General features: G+C 45.0%; 1 long non-coding RNA gene across 2 annotated transcripts in view; it reads right to left on the bottom strand.

Annotated features, from left to right (window-relative positions):
* Window positions 1-10685, bottom strand: part of LOC101946648 (uncharacterized) — a 224374-nt gene extending 213689 nt beyond the window's left edge. For both annotated transcript variants that reach the window (XR_002888332.3, XR_508373.4), the window contains exon 1: window positions 10520-10685. This is a non-coding gene — a long non-coding RNA (uncharacterized LOC101946648). The remainder of the gene's footprint in view (window positions 1-10519) is intronic.
* Window positions 10686-12477: the final 1792 nt, after the last annotated feature.

The raw sequence follows: 12477 nt of genomic DNA, 5'->3' as shown, positions 1-12477 counted from the left end.
AGGACAACAACATTTTATTTTTGTTTTTTTTCCAGACTTGTTCGATATTGGCTGGTCACTTTTGGATTAAAACTTTCAAAAGCATCCCCTAATTCTTGACATGTCAGTTACTGGGTGTCCAACTTGAGACACCTACAACTCTATCTTCAGCGGTGCTAACTCAGCACTCTGACTTCATCCGGAGTTACAGGCACTCAACACTTTTTCACTGTTAATTGTCTGTATTCCAGTGGTGCCAGGAGGCTCCATTATGCTAGGCACTGCACAAATATACAGCAGGAGACAGTCCCTTCCCTGAAGTGTTTACAGTCTTAACAGACAAAACAAAACACGCAAAAGAGGAACAAACAGGTGAAGTGATTTGCCCAAGGTCACAAACCAGGTCAGTAGCAGAGCCAGGAATAAGCCCGAAATCTCCCAATTCCCATCTTAGTACCCTACCTATTGAACCATACTGCCCCCTCACACCTGCTTCTGAAATGCAGATGTTTGTTGTCTCAAGCTGGGTACCCAAGACAGGGAACATCTGAAAAAACTGTCTTTAATTGCACAATTCTTCAGCTTCCTCAACTGTAAATTATGGATAATAATGTCTATCACACAGAAGTACAGAGACGCTTAATTAATTAGAATTAGTAGAGTACTTTGACAGCCAGGTTTGGAAAATACAATACAAGTGCAAAGTATCATCAGCGTTGTACGGAAGGAGTTAACGACAATACCCACTGAGTGCATTAAAGCCAACCTGTGTTACAGGCCATGACTATGCTCCGAAAAAAGATGTATTAACAGGTTAACTAACATGTTAAAATCCTGCCCCAGTGATGTCAATGGGCGTTTTGTACTTCAGTGGAGCCAAGATTTCACTCCTAGTGTAAACAAGGCAGCTTGCCTACATTAGGATTTTAAACATATTAGTTAATGTGTTAAAAATGCAATGTTTGTCCTAGTGAAGACAAGGCCATGATGTTTATTCATATAAAGTGATAAATGTTCTTCCCCTCAACACATCTCTCACTTTAGAAGCCTTTTTGTTATTTATTTACTACTGCCAGTATGCCTACCCAAAAAGGGTTGAAAATTCATGGGCCAAGCCCTCCCAAAAAATTATGAGACTGGTTTAAAAACCACAAGTCTTTAATAGATAAAGAAATAATAATATATTTTAGGTTCTCTTCATGTGCTTCCTGGTTTTTGAGCCATTAGGGTTCATGTTTTCAAGCTTTTCATCATAACTGTGAGGGCTAGAAACTCTTATTCCCCACAAGTGGAAGCTGGTGTTGGAAACGTAGCTCTTTCCTGTGACATTTACAGGGAGTTTGTTTAGTTTTTTTTTTTTTTTTTTAAATGACGAATGTTTTTAATCAAGTAAAATATTGGCTATTTACAACAGCAACTCTAACTCAAAGATTTGTCTATTACCCAGGATTTTGCTACAGTATGGTTATTTATGTAGTAAATATTAAGATTACAATACAATTAAGATTAAGATTAGGAACTGCTGATTAATACAAGATTTAATGTATTCTAAACAATGAATCTATGAACCACCAAAATGTAAGTGTGGATTTATTTGGAGTTTAAATTCTGTAGCAGCTTAGAAAGTTTGAAGCAAACCCTAAGGAACCTGGAAGTTCAATAGCAGCAGGTACAGATTGTGAGACATTTATAGCAGTCTCTCAGAAGCTTCTAAATGCCTGGAAAGACAGTCTGTTCTATTCTATACAAGTTCTTATATTCCTCTCATCACTGTAGTATCTGAGGGCCTTCTGCATTAAGTGACTTGGTCCAGTCTCTCTCCCATGGGGAGAATTGTGTGTGCACTATAGTGTTTTGTTTTGTTGTTATTGCTTCCAGAGAGACAGCTGCAGCATCGCCACTTCTAAGCATTAAAAGAACGAGTCAGGCCCCAAAAAATCCTAAGATTTTTTTTAAATCCTGACATGTTAAAAAAAATCAATGTAGGGTTTGGTGGGTTTTGATTGGTGTGGTTTTGTGTTTTGTTTTCGTTTTTGCTTTCTGAGCCTCTAACGAGCACTCACTCTTTTCAAGCTTTTCTTCACAACCATGAGGCCTAGAAACTTTCTGTTTTTAAAAGCTTGAGAATCTCAGCTTTCAGTTATCGCTTGATCCCAGCATCTAGGGCTTTCAGAAAGACACCAAATGGGGACCCTGATAAAACTTAGTTAGCAACGCTACAGCTGGCCCAGACTTCGACTACAGAATTAGGATCCAAGAAGGCCTTGATCCCAAGCACTTATGGCTACAAGGCCTGAAGAGTGCCTCGGCATCATAAACCAGAGTAGTTCAAAGAGTGGAAAAACCTCTCTTCAGACCTTCATCTCCCAAAACACCCTTTGTGGGAAATCCACGTAGCCAATCACGTTAACTGGGTGGGAAGACACTGAAGGACAGCAGGATGCTGCCCTCATTGCAGGCAGAAACTGCAGAGTTATTTCAGCCCAAAGACACTCACGTTTCCCAGGCGCACACCTACAGAGAGGATGGGAAGGTACGGGGTTTCCCCCCTCTCGCAGACTGAGGCTCTCTCTATGCTAGAGAGGGTCTGCTAGTATAGCTATACAGGTACAGTTATCCCACCAGAGCCTTCTAGTGTGGAAGCAGTTATATTGGCATAAGTGTGCTTACCACAGTACAGTTTATACTGGTTCCCCCAACCAGCGTAAGCGATACCAGTATAACTGCCTCTATACTAGGGCTTTACCTAGAGCAGGGGTGGGCAAACTTTTTGGCCGGAGGGCCACATTGGGGTTGCAAAACTGTATGGAGGGCCAGGTAAGGAAGGCTGTGCCTCCCCATACAGCCTGGCCCCCACCCCCTATCCGACCCCTCCCACTTCCCACCCCCTGACTGCCCCCCTGAGAACTCCCGACCCATCCAAAGCTCCCCTGTTCCTTGTCCCCTAACCACCCCCGGGACCCCACCCCCTATCCAACCCCCCTGCCCCAAGTCCCCTGACTGCTCTGACCCCTATCCACACCCCCGCCCCCTGACAGGACCCCCGGGACTCCCACACCTATCCAATCCCAATCCCCACCCCCACCCCCCAGAACCTCTGCCCCATGCTCCCTGTCCCCTGACTGCCTGCCGGAACCTCCCACCCATTATCCAACCCCCCGGCCCCCTTACCATGCCGCTCAGAACAGCATGTCTGGCAGCTGCACCACCCAGATGGAGCTAGACACGCTGCCACTCTGCTCGGCAGGAGTGCGCAACCCCACCGCCCAGAGCACTGCCCACGCAGCACCATGACTGCGGGGGAGGGACCAGGGGACAGCCTCCCCGGCCGGGAGCTCAAGGGCCAGGCAGGATGGTCCCGCAGGCTGGATGTGGCCCATAGTTTGCCCACCTCTGACCTAGAGTAACCGTGCCTGGGGGGAGGAGGGGTCATTACCCCTTATCAACGACTGTTGACCAAGCATGAAGCTGACTGTATTCCTGTAGAGCAGGATAAGGTGGAAGGGGGCTATGGGGATGAACCCAGTTAAAAAGTTTGACTGTGGCACTTGGACAGTGGGGAAGATGATGGTGGGTATAATTTTATGTGCCAGAACTGGGAAGCAATTGAAATTTACAAGTTCTGGGTCTCAAACATGCAGCCCATTAGGGAGAAGGAAGCTATGGTAGCTTTAAGACACCTTTGCACCCTCTCAATCCTGGTGTCACTCAGTATAATTTAGATAGTCCTGGGGGCCTAAGTCATGACAGCCTGCCTATGGCCACAGCACTGCCTGGCATCGCCACAGTGCTGATGTGGCCACACCCTTCCCACCCCAGCCCTGCCCTCTACATGCCTCCAGGCAGAAGTTTGTGACAGGAGTCCCTGGAAGGCAACTATCCACAATGCCTGTGCTAGGAAAATCCTCTCCCAACCAGATATGGGGCTTTCAGGTGCCTTTTAGCTGCTCTGCCCATTACCCATCATAAAGGGGCCAGAGCAGGGCTGAGGATCTCACCCCTATCTGTCCTATGCCCGTGTCAGACTGTCTCCGCCGTCAGACTGTAAGATCTTCGGGGCAGGGACAATCTTCTGTTCTCTGTTTGTACCGTGCCTGGCACAACGAAGCCCCGGTCCTGGAATGGAACGGGATGGCCAGGCACTAGGATAACGTAAATAAATACAATGTGTGAAGCAGCTGACTCGCTCCAGCACTGCCCCATTCCAACCAGACCCTGCCCACCTCCTTCCCTCTCACTACACAACTTCCATAACAACAGACGAAGCAGGCTTTGTGCAGAGGAAAAGCTCCAAAATACCTAGGTTGTTTTGTTTTGTGTTTTAAGGACTGCATTGTGGATGTTGCAGGTTTTCTGGAGAGCAACCAAGAACTGGTCGGTAAGCCTCTTTCATATTGACTGAACCTTTAGCGGGGAAGCAATAATACACACCAGCTGTGCTATAGCCAATTTACAAATGCTTAAATATGTGCGAGGCGCATTTACAGGACATAAGATTAGCCCTGAACTCCCTCCACGCCCACTGACTTCAACAGGAGCTGAGGTTGCCCAGCACGTTGCGTGCATATTCAACACCTTGCAGCATTCATCTCTATGAGCCGGAACTGCTGGGTTCTCTGAGCAACGGTGGGGCAAAGCTACGTGCATCTGGACCACTTCTCCTATGTGGAGGCTTTACACACGTAGCTCTCTGCAGTGGGCACAACTGGGGCCAGTCCACACTGGCAGCATTGCCGAGCTGTGCTCAGCGCTGTTGCACATTCCATCCACACAGCAGTGTGCTACCCCTTGTAGCTGAAGGGGCGTGGTGCCGGGTGGAGCTGGAGGTGGTGCCACATCCTCACAGATTGCCAATCCAGGAGGCAGCAGCTAAGTGTGGAGATGCCCCCCACACCAAATTCTCTTATGCCTACAGGCTGCCAACACGGGGAGGTATCCATACAAGCAGGGACCCACAGGGTCCCAGCAGCTGGAGCATGAGGCCACACTAACACTACCCCTTTGTGCCCCATTGCACTGGGAGCACATGTTGAGCTGCTTGTCCCATGACTCCTGAATCCTTTCCAAAGTCACTGCTTTCCAGGATCCAGTCTCCTAATTCTGTAGGTACTGTCTGCCATCTGTTCCTAGATGTAAGACCTTGCATTTGGCTGTATTAAAATGCATTTTTTCCTCAAACGAGCCCAGCTTGCCAAATGCTTCAGATTATTCTGTATGACTGCCCTCGCTTCATTGTTATTTACCACTCTGCAAATCTTTGCACCATCAGAAAATCCTCCACCTCAGAGATGTGATAGGGCATGTAACAACCCCACTGCTCTCTTTCCATCTGTTACTTTGTCAACAATGGAGGAAAAAAATCAGATCCCAGCAAGTTCTCTCCTAATTGACTACCAGCATTTGCAAAGCGAAAGAATTTAAGATTTCCCCAAGAAGGCTGCATTGACCTTACAGTAGTGATAAAGCCAAAAAAAAAAAAAAATCATTTTCTCCACTGAACTGGGTAAATAACAACAAGTACATTGCAAGCACTCCATCTCCATGCAGAAATTAATCAAGTATAGCTGAACATCTAAAACTATATCCGTAGGCACTGCACTAAATGCCCTGATACAGTTCTATACATAAGTACACTAACTACAACAGTTATTTCTTTGTAAGGCATGGAGGAGGCAAGGGAGGAGACAGACAAAATCATACAATATCAAGGTTCGAAGGGTCCTCAGGAGGCCATCTAGTCCAACCCCCTGCTTAAAGCGGGACCAATCCCCAACTAAATCATCCCAGCCAGGGCTTCGTCAAGCCTGACCTTAAAAACCTCTAAGGAAGGAGATTCCACCACTTCCCTAGGTAACCCATTCCAGTGCTTCACCACCCTCCCAGTGAAAAAGTTTTTCCTAATATCTAACCTAAATCTTCCCCACTGCAACTTGAGACCATTACTCCTTGTTCTGTCATCTGGTACCACTGAGAACAGCAGAGCTCCATCCTCTTTGGAACCCCCTTTCAGGTAGTTGAAAGCAGCTATCAAATCCCCCCCTCATTCTTCTCTTCTGCAGACAAAACAATCCCAGGCCCCTCAGCCTCTCCTCATAAGTCATATGTTCCAGCCCCCTAATCATTTTTGTTGTCCTCCGCTGGACTCTTTCCAATTTTTCCACATCCTTCTTCTAGTGTGGGGCCCAAAACTGGACACAGTACTCCAGATGAGGCCTCACCAATGCCAAATAGAGGGGAATGATCACATCCCTCGATCTGCTGGCAATGCCCCTACTTATACAGCTCAAAATGCCGTTAGCCTTCTTGGCAACAAGAGCACACTGTCGACTTATATCCAGTTTCTCATCCACTGTAACTCCTAGGTCCTTTTCTGCAGAATTGCTGCCTAGTCATTCGGTCCCTACTCTGTAGCAGTGCATGGGATTCTTTTGTCCTAGGTGCAGGACTCTGCACTTGTCCTTGTTGAACCTCATCAGATTTCTTTTGGCCCATCCTCTAATTTGTCTAGGTCCCGCTGTATCCTATCCCTACCCTCCAGCCTATCGACATTAAACTGGGAGGAGTGGTAATCTGCAAATTTGCTGAGGGTGCAGTCCACGCCATCCTCCAGATCATTAATGAAGATACTGAACAAAACCGGCCCCAGGACTGACCCTTGGGGCAATCCGCTTGATACCGGCTGCCAACTAGACATGGAGCCATTGATCAGTACCCACTGAGCCCGACAATTTAGCCAGCTTTCTATCCACCTTATAGTCCATTCATCCAGTCCATACTTCTTTAACTTGCCAGTAAGAATACTGTGGGAGACCATATGAAAAGCTTTGCTAAAGTCAAGGAATAACACGTCCACTGAGTTCTCCTCATCCACGGAGCCAGTTATCTCATGATAGAAGGCAATTAGGTTAGTCAGGCATGACTTGCCCTTGGTGAATCCACGCTGACTGTTCCTGATCACTTTCCTCTCTTCCAAGTGCATCAAAATTGATTCCTTGAGGACCTGCTCAATGATTTTTCCAGGGACTGGAACAAACACTTCCGCTCCAAAATCAAATCTGTAGCCCGTTGCTCTAAATGGCTTCAATAGCTTCCCAAATCAGGAAATGCATTTTCCTCGCTTCTATTTTATATTGCGCTCTGCTTATTTCACAAAGAATAATCTTGTAACGTGCTATTATCCCTTACCCAGGGCAAAAAACATCAAGATCTTCACTGTGCTTTCTCAGTATTTCTCACTGATGCACGACTACCCACACAGTCCCACAGTGCTAACAGTGGGAACACTACTGGAATAAGAGAGATATATAATTGAATTAAGTGTAGGATAGACATAACTTGTGTTACTTGAATCAACTCATGCAAACATGATTCAGTCCATCCTCATGTGGTATTCCTATTTGTGTTTAGTGGACTTGCTGTTCAGCATCTCACCCACACTAGTGCTGCATTCAATCACATTAGCAACAGCGACCTATGGTAATGAATCCCAGAATTCCTGGCACCACTCCAAACTGTGGTGCATTGTGGGTGACTGAACAATCCTCTAGGATGACTCCTGCGCACCCAGAGGGATTGTGGGAGCAGAGGTCAAACTCCCAGAATTGCTCCAGGTTCCAGACACGGCATCCCATGAAAGCAAGCCAGCACGTTTACTACTGTGTTGTCTAATTCTATTCAGCGAAGATCTACATATCCAGTGGTAAAAACCCTGGTGGATACCGCAATTTAGCTACACGACAACTCCCACTCTTGCTCTTTCCAGTGAAGCTACACTGCTGCTAGAACAACTTGAGAAGTTTTAAGAAAAACAAATAATAGTGTAAACCATCTGACATATTTGTCTGGACGGTGCTTTAGGAGCAGAGAGAATATTAATTATTGCTAACCTTGGGTCACATTCTTTGTGACCTTCCCTTCTAGGAATTCCACCAGTAAAATTACTGCAATACACCACCCAGACCTGTGTACACAGCTCCTCTTCGATGGGTGTGAAGGGAGTGTCCTTCCAAAGAGATATGACCCTAAGCCTACAAAGATTTAAGTGTGTGTTTAAATCTGAAATCTCAGGGCCTTAATTTGACCGAGGGCTATGCCTAGGTTACAAAAAGAAAGAGAATGAATTATAACAGAACCCCATGATTCAACTGCATCGTAGGAGATGTCATCCACAACCATTTTATAAAGCGGTTAACACCTATGCAAGTGAGACACGTTCATACAAAAAACTAGTCTTTTATTTTAAAGTAGAAACTGCTTCAGTTAAGTAGGTGCAGATTCAGGAGCCTAGGTCCCTGAAATCAAGGGAGGTTGGCCATTGACTTCAACAGGAGGAGGACTGAGTTTCTCTGCTACCGAGTTTCCCCAGGCATCATGAAGACATCAGCATGTGGATTTGACAGAGTTATGGCAAACAATTTAAGCCTGGTCTAAAACACCAAAACGTTGTACCACTTTAACTATCCTGTCCTAATCAAAGCAATACAGCCGCTCTACTACAGACATGTCTCAGTACATTTTATTCCGGCAAAGGAATCACCTATACCACTATAAGCACACATATAGGCTCCGGGTTGTACTTCTACAACTATATTAGTAATAAAATAAATTTTAAAAAAACCTGCATCCATAACTAATATTATACCAGTATATGGCCTGGTCTCTACACTGGTTTGATACGTGCAAACACTGGGGGAGGGCGGGGGGATGCGTCCACGGGGGGAAATGCAGAAAAGGGCTGAGAAATAAATACAAACAGAACATTTTGTTTTAAATTATGCACAATGTTTTTGTTTCAATGACGGTGCGCTGTATGTGCTGGAGTACTATTGTGGTATGAGGACAAACAAAATGCAAGACAAAATCCTTTGAAGCTCTTTGGGGCAGGAGCAATCATCTACTAGCACAATGTGGCCTTAACATGCTCGGCCTCATTTAAATGTTTAATAAAATAATATAAACAATGCACAGGGGGAAAGCAACACTGCATATGATGCTTTATAACAGTACCCTGAATAATAAACATTGACTGCATCAATTTCTACAGGTCACTTAAATATTTTTAAGCGAGGCTTTTCTAAAAATATATAAAATATTACAAAATATTTATAACTTTCATCACCAAGCAGAAATGCAGTGCATCATGGTGATGTCAGCTAGATGGGACATTATAGGAGGAAAACAATATCCTCACATACTAGAAACCATAGGATATGCACATTTTGCATATGACATTAAACATACAGATAGTGGTGGCTAATTTACTGTAATATATACCCTAAAGACATATAATTCAAATGAGCTATGGTTTTAAAATATTTTTTTTTAAATGGGGATGTATTCATTAAAAGGAATTGATGGACCTTTTACATCCGTAAGCACGGATTACTCATTGTACCGGACCATAAATATGGACAAGTGAACATGTCTAAACTTGTCGATATGAACATGATTAAAATAAAATTATAAAAAAAAAAAAGGCTTTACTAAGACTCTCAAATCTCATTCTGTGATTCTTCACCATGCTGCTCTTCTAAGATGTTATTTCATTTACCAATTACACAATAGTTTAAACACTTTATATGTTGTATCTACAAAGATCTCTAAATACGCATGCACACACATTTAATACGCGGCCTTATAAAAACATGCATTGCCATGGCTCTGAAGAAATGAGCACCTTTGGAAAAAATGTCCTTTAAGAGGCTATAAAGTATTTTCCCTGTCCATTTAGTTACGGGCCCTGAAGAAGCACCATCCAGCAAAATTCAATTGCTCATATTAAAGATGGTATGAGCACCGACATTCCAGATCTGCAGGCTAGAATCTGAATACTTAATATAAAACGTATAGAAGCAATACTAAAATCGCTCCTAATACAAATCTGCACTTTGACCGAACAACAGCCTGCATAAATGTAACTGGTGGAGAAAGCAAATCAACAATCTACTAAAACATGCACACTTTAAACTCAGACACACCACTCCCCTGACTCAAATGTAAAACAAAATGTAAAAGTTGCACAGCTACAAAAGTAAAAGAGGGAGTTTGCGTGCATTGATTTCTCTCTCTAGCTATCATGTATTTGGAAAATACTGTAATCTGAACAAGGCGGGGGGGGGGGAGGATAGGGAGATGGGGGATGGGCAAATCAAGCCTTGTCATTTCAATGCAATCTACACCCCAAACATTACCGATCTTATTATGGTGATTTTGTATGTTTTAAAACAATCCTGATCGTTTCTTGCTGCATCTGCACTTTCTGTTTCCAAATTTCTATTTTTAGTCCATCTTTCACCAAGTGCTTTAAAACCGAGGAATTATCTCTTGACACAAAGAATGCGATGACCCCACAAAACCTGCAAACACCCTGGCAATTTAGGAGTGCGATTAGTTTAGGTATATATTTAAAACAAAACAAAACAAACATCCTCCCCTCCCCCCTCCCCACCCCCCATTTATTTCAACCTTAGCAACTCACTGCGCATCTCTCCCTGGATTGCAAGAAGGAGTCCCAACGAAATCCTAACTAGCGCAAACTTACTGGCAATTTCAGGCTGTTTCCCACCATAAAATCCATTCCAGAGCGGTGCAAAAAAGGGCTTCCGAACGCGGCCGCTTTGCAGCTAGAAGCTCAGCCTGCTGCCCATGTGCTCGTAGGAGCACGCGCTCCGCGCTCGCCTCAATAGAACGTTGCGCTGGCAAGAGGCTCTGTGACGTCACTGCCCCCAGCAGCTGATCCTGCCCCGCAGGCTGCAGCCTTAGGCGGAGCGGACTGGTTACTGCCTCCGCCTCCAGCACCGGGGACGTGCAAAGGAACAGGAGGGAAAGGCCATAGCTGGAGCTGACGGATCCTGCCAATTCGGGACCCCAAAGCTGGACCGTGAAAGCAGAGAACAGACCCAGCTGCTCTCACTGCACTAACAAACCCCTCATCCTGGAGCATCCCAGAGCAGGAGTGCCAGGAAAACCCACACCCAGCACTTAGATCACGTTGGATCCAGCCAAATTTTGGCCCCAAACTCCCAAAGTCTAATGCCTGAATAGACAGTATATCTGGCTGTTCTTTTTCTTCTTCAAAATGGGAGTTTTATTGACACATTAAAAATATGCGAAAGTATGAGATTGAAAGGAAATCGGTGTTTTTGCTGTACACAGGCTGATAGGCACCTTGCTGTGTTGGCAAGAAACTCAGCAGAGATAATGTCATCTTAGAATGAACCAGTCCGTCACAGAACTAGCAGCCAGAGGTCTTTCCTGTGCACATTAAATGGCAGAACAGGAGTCACCACTGGAGGACTCCCACCCTTTCCCATAAGGCAGCTCTACATCCCATCGCCCAGCTGTTCTGAGAAACTGTGCATGGCCTTCCTGAACAAGTCCACTCCACTCCCCCCTTAAACTCTTCATAGCTGCACATGGTATGCCCATTCAGCTGCAGCAGTCCCGGCCTGGGTTGGACACTAGCCAGGGACCCTCTTACTGCACCAGCAAAACTCTGCACCCTGACACCTCTGGGCATGAGCACCATAGTAACTGGTAACTGCATTTGGAGTCTGCTAGATCCCTCCAGTTTTGGACCTTCACGTCCCAAATCCCCTGGCATGAATAGAGAACAAGTTTAGGTCTTCTTCCTACTGCAGCAAAAAATCCTGGTCCCTGGAAGGGACCTTGAAAGGTCATTGAGTCCAGCCCCCTGCCTTCACTAGCAGGACCAAATTACATTACAAGAGATGGCCAATCAGCAATTTCTAACCCCAGCCCACAAATTAGGGTGGCCAGATGCCCGATTTTATAGGGACATTCCCAACAACATATTCAGGGCTTTGTCTTGTGTAGGCATCTATAACCCCCACTACCTGTCCTGATTTTTCACACTTGCTATCTGGTCACCCTATCCCAAACCCTACTGTCTAACTAGAGAAAGTAACATAGTTGGCCATTAGCACACCAAAAATCCAGCCCATGCTACTAACTGAGCAAAAATGTCTATCCAGAACTTGGATCCCAACTAGTTTTATTATGCCAACCCAAAAATTCTACCATCTAACTAGAGGAGAAGTGTAGCAGTTCCAGCTCCACTATGAACATCTTGATCCCAATGCATTCTAGCTCAAAAGCACTGTAAAGACATATGTCCTATATCTGGAGCTTGCTGGATTCCACTATTTTTTGGTCTCAAACCTCAATTTGTACTTTCAATATAGACAAACCATATTGTCACTCCTACTTGACCAGAAGAATCCAAGACTTGATACCTACTCCCCAAACCACCTCTGGAAAGAGCAATGAAAAAAACAAATACTTGCTATGTGGGTCTTGCTGGATCCAGAAAATTTGGGACCAAACACCTCTAATTTCTACAGCATAAATGGAGACCAAATGTAGCTGCCCCGAGCCCATTATGAAAATCTGGTCTCAGATACATCTTTGCACATGAACAATCGAAGACTCCAGATATGGACCTGGATCTTGCAAGATCTCATCCATTTTTTCATTTAG

This window comes from Chrysemys picta, chromosome 2, assembly GCF_011386835.1.
Source record: "Chrysemys picta bellii isolate R12L10 chromosome 2, ASM1138683v2, whole genome shotgun sequence".
In the NCBI taxonomy this organism is placed as follows: domain Eukaryota; kingdom Metazoa; phylum Chordata; order Testudines; family Emydidae; genus Chrysemys; species Chrysemys picta.
This window is presented reverse-complemented; position numbering and strand designations above follow the sequence as displayed.